Below are 5,128 nucleotides of genomic sequence, written 5' to 3' on the forward strand. Positions count from 1 at the left end.
TATTAATATTATACGTAGTTGTATTACATAGAATAATAGGCTAGACTTTTTGGTTTAGAATTTTTGGGATTAAACACACTGTTATCTATTAATTTCCTCGGGAATCTTTGCTACCTTAAAACAGTTATAAACAAGATTTTGAACATATATTTTCAACCCCCCCCCCCCCCCCCCGAAGCCAATATTTTGGTAGAAAATGGGGTGAAATATATCCTGTTTCATTTATTGTGTTGAGGTAGCTAATTTCATATAGTTTATCTTTGAGGAGAGATTTGATGGTCAAAAAGAAGAAATAAATAGCTTAAGAGGTAAACTGTAAAAATTGAGGGCTTTTTCACTTTTAGCTTGCACAACTATTTATATTCTCACTTAGTGGAGTCTGGGGAGGGTAGTGTGTACGCATACCTTACCCTTACCCTAGGGTAGAGAGGCTGTTTCCAAATAGACACCCCGGCATCCTTCCCTCCAAAAATTTCCCACCTTGCTCTTGCGGAGACTCGAACTCACAACCTCTCGGTTGGAAGTGAGGGTTGCTTACCATCAGAGCAACCCCTCTTGTCTTATATATAACATATAAAATGTATATAAATAAATAAAAATATACATTTTCGACCATTGTTTTGAAAGCGGCTATACAGTACCAGTCTAAGTTTAGCTGCTCTTATATTTCTAACATTTGAATGTCAAAGCCCGCGCAGTTTTATCCAATCTATTCAATTTGCCCTATATTAACCTGTCGTCTATTTTAGTAGAGATGGATACTTTCAGTCTTCTACTGATAAAAATGCTGGCCACTGATCCTGTTGGAAAGGGCAGCCCAGTACACTTAGCTTCCGCTAAGGGAAAAGGCCGGACCACAAGGGCCTATTGTACGCAACCTTACTCTACAAGAGATTGTTTCAACAACTTGAACTCATAACCTCCTGATCATATAACAACAACTGATCCTCTTGGAAACTGTTCCAAAATGATTTTCCTTTTCTCCATTGTTGTACAACTAATATTATATAGTGATAAGGGCACAAGATATACATAACGTAATAAAAATCTAATAACCAAAACTCATCACAAAAAAGAAAGAGAGAAAATAACTCAATTAACTTATACTCAAGATAATTCAAATCAACAAGGCAGCTGCTCCAACTCCTTTTTATCATGAGCAGGAAGTTCAGGAGCACAATACATCACGTATCTATAGAAACATATACCAAAGCAGAAGCTCAAAACTAAAGCTCTAACTAATAAATCTACGTTCAACATGTAAGCAAGAACCTGCATTACTAATCCCATCATAACATCTATTCCCTTAATATCATATGCTACGCGCAAGAAGTGTGCATAGGTATAGAAATATCCGGTGCAGCTTACTAATAGAGCGAGATACCCATAATTGAACTCCAAAAGGTGATGCAACGCTGCAGCAGTTACCAGAGGAATGGCCTCGATCATAAATTTAGCCTTGGCACCAATTAAACGGAAAGGCATGTCGCGATGCCAATAAACAACAGAGTACAACACATTGATATGAAGTATATAACCACAACCCGGGCAAATCCCGAAGGTAAAAATTAACAGATGATCAGTACCCCCTAACAGCAGGAAGGCAGCGGCCAAGCATCCGAAGGGAATGGTAGTAAAAGCATACCACAAATAGTCATAACCTTCTACGAGAGGCTCTGAAAGAAACACGCACGAGAAGAAAATATTCAGCATCTCAAGGAAAGTTAGGAAAACACAAAACCGAGCACACCAAAACAATGAACAACACTATTAGAACGGTCAACTTTTCACAAAAGATCACCACTTTAAAGTTTAAAAGGAAGCATCTTCTAGTCTCCAAACAATATCAGCAAAGTAAATTGTCGAATTGATCTGCCACCCAAACTTAAAAAACACCGTACAAAGCTAGTCATTTTTTTTTCTGAGCATGGTTAACAAAGAAGTATATAATGAATATAAATCTTATGGCCAAGCGGGAAATGGCAGAACCATGCACCAACTTGATACACTGTTATTACCTTTGCTCAAAGGAAATATCATAAATTTGTGGCAATGTCAATGACAAAGACTCCCGTTAGGATTGGCTTAAAAAGTGGCTTTTCAGCATAAATAGCTTTTAAGCCCAAAAACAATAAGTTGGGGTTGTTCAGCTGATTTTTGTCTTGTTTTAAGCAATTTTTAACTTATTTTAAACAATTTTTAACTTTGTCAAACACTGAAAGAAGCTAAAAAGATCTTAAAAGCTGATTTGACCAGCCTAAAAGCCAATCCAAACACCCTCTATAACATAGTGACTACATTGTCAAACTCAATCATTCCTTAAGTTCAAGCTCCCTTTTATGTGGTAGATTGCTAGCCTCAAACAACCTCATAATTTCAAGTCGAGAAACTCAATCTTTAGGTAAAAAAAGACTTACTACCACCGGTTGAACGACCACCATATATCCCTGGCCGCGTCCATCTAAAATTCTTAAAAGATGAAACCAAGGCCTTCAACTTCTGATACAAAACCATGCAAGTGCGGAGGAACAGGCCACGGGTTGCAGGAGAGGCAGAGAGGGAGAGAACTTGAGAGGAACCGCCCATCCAGCTGCAGATAGATATAAGTCTAATACCAGATTTTATTTACTGATTTATATATATTGCCATCAAACAACAAAGATACGTAAGAGTCAGTAGAAAGGAATAACAGGAGAAGATATGTTGAAGAAGCTGTTAACAAGAAATTCTGCAAAAAAGAATAAATGCGGAAACAAAAGTGGTGTGTGTGTATACACACGTAACTCGAATGGTCATATAGATGATAAGAAATTCACAAGTCAGTCAGGGATTTATGATCTGAAATTAATTTCGAAGGCAAAATAGATTTAAAAAAATATCTTTCTCTATATGTGGTTTATTGTTTTAGACAACAACGACCCAATAAAATCCTACAGGTGGGGTTTGGGTAGAGTAGAACGTACGTAGACCTTACACCTACCCGGAGGAGTAGAGAGGTTGTTTCCGAAAGACCTTCGAGTTAAAATCCCACAAGTGGGGTCTTGGTTTATTGTTTCAGAGACACTGAAATCTCTATTTCTCTTTTTTTAAATATTACAATTTTATATAGCTAAACCAAATACAACAACACAGTATAATCCCACTAGTGGGATCTGGGGAGGGTAGTGTGTACGCAGACCTTACCCCTAGAGCAGAGAGGCTGTTTCCAAATAGACCATCGTCATCCTTCACTCCAAGAACTCCTCACCTTGCTTTTGGGATGACTCGAACTCACAACCTCTTGGTTGAAAGTGGAGTTTCCTTACCCCTCTTGTCCTATAAAGCTAAACCAAATCTTTATATTAAATCTAGTAGTAGCAGAAGATGTAATATACAGTCAATGATTCAACTAATCACTCCAACAGTTTCTTAATTAGATATATATGTGAAAAGTCTTATTTTTTTTGAAAAAAAAAAAAAAACTGAACTTATAAGTTTACAAGTGATGAATTTAATGGTAAGAACCTAAGAGTTAATCCGTCAAATTTAAATCATTGATCCGCCTAGTGCATTCATCCTCGTGAAATCATGGATCCACCTCTGCATAAACAAATTTAGAAAAAACTGAAACCAAAGTTTGGATTTTTTCGATATAAAATGTTCGTTTTAACAGAGATTGCAAAAATAAATTGAATCTAAACTACTAGTACTATATTGAATTAATTACCTGGATGAGACGATCCAAATTCAAAAGGGGTCTAGGGTTAAAAGAGGGGAAACGAAGAAGAAACGGCAAGGCTGTAGTGTTGATTTTTTTTTTGTTTTTCCCTTTTTCCTCGGCAAAGGTGTTTTTACAGCGAACTAAGGAATTAACCGCAACACCAGAAAATTTTTGGTTTAAAATCTAATCATAACAAAAACTAGTAGGACACAATAATAATAATAATGTTACCTTAATCATTAAAAAAACTTGTTTAATGAGAAAATATTAAAATATAACATATGTTATACTTTAGGTTTAACTATATCGTTACCGTAATACTATTGGTTTAAATATACCTCACTTCTGTTAAGTTTGTCCAAGATAGACATCTAATCTTACGTGACAATGACACATAGAATGCCACCTCAACGCCCCTAATCTATATATATAAGACTAAAATTTAAAATAAAATATTTTTTATAGTGGTGATAATAACGATAATAGTGGTGGAGCGAAAGAAAATTTTAGTGTTAGGAAAAAAATAGAAAGGAGGGGTAAAATGAGTTAGGGGTGCTGAGGGGTCAAGCCACGTGACATCCAACTCATCAAATGTCAGTGCCACATAGATTGGATGTTCACTTTGGACAAACTTAACAGAAAATAGGTACATTTCAACAAATAATATAATAATAGGAATATATTTAAATTCAAAGTATAACGAGAGATATATTTAAACATTTTCTGATAGTACAGGAATATATTTGCCCTTTTTCGTATAATCTTCTACCTTCTATAGTAGTATTGACTTAACAGCAAATTCTCAAAACATAAACAACTTATTCATTCTGTTAACTTCTAAGGACAAAAATAGCCAGACTGTATCCTCCATGGTAGGGGCATATCCATGTATTGGAGCATGGGGCATGCGAGCCCATGCTCCTCTAGTTATATTATGTATAATAATAATATTATATTTTTTAAAAATTGCTTATAAGTATATTTACATTCAAGCTCAAAGAGTCTTATGATTCAATGATTACTAGATGCTCCTTTATAAGTGAAGCTAGAGGTTCAATTTTCAGTTTATAGACATGTCTAGCGTCCCTCGTATGTTTTAATTAAGTATTATGTTTTTTTTTTTGTTTTCAAAATCCTCAATTCTGACACATTGAAATTTTTTATCTCCCTTCGTCATCACCAGTGGTGGAGCCACATTCAATTAAGGGGTGCCAATTGACACTCCTTCACCGGAAAATTACATTGTATTGCTAGGTAAATTTTTATTTTATGTATACTAGTAAACATATCCGCATGGTGCACGGATCATTTTAATATAAAAAAGAGCGGAGAGAATTAATAAAAATATAAATGAATTAGACCAAAAAATAAATAAATGAATTTCAACGAGTTATCTCTATAAAATTTTTGTTTGAGAAGTGTGAGCAC

General features: G+C 35.2%; 1 long non-coding RNA gene across 1 annotated transcript; it reads right to left on the minus strand.

The window, feature by feature from the left end:
• Positions 1 to 1,088: 1,088 nt before the first annotated feature.
• Positions 1,089 to 3,876, minus strand: LOC107820691 (uncharacterized). The gene is made up of 4 exons (XR_012711460.1): positions 3,707 to 3,876; positions 3,505 to 3,579; positions 2,418 to 3,323; positions 1,089 to 1,676 (listed from the first exon to the last, which is right to left on the minus strand). It is a non-coding gene; the product is annotated as an uncharacterized LOC107820691 (long non-coding RNA).
• Between the last annotated feature and the right edge of the window lie 1,252 nt (positions 3,877 to 5,128).

Source organism: Nicotiana tabacum, chromosome 7 (assembly GCF_000715075.1).
Source record: "Nicotiana tabacum cultivar K326 chromosome 7, ASM71507v2, whole genome shotgun sequence".
In the NCBI taxonomy this organism is placed as follows: Eukaryota; Viridiplantae; Streptophyta; class Magnoliopsida; order Solanales; family Solanaceae; genus Nicotiana; species Nicotiana tabacum.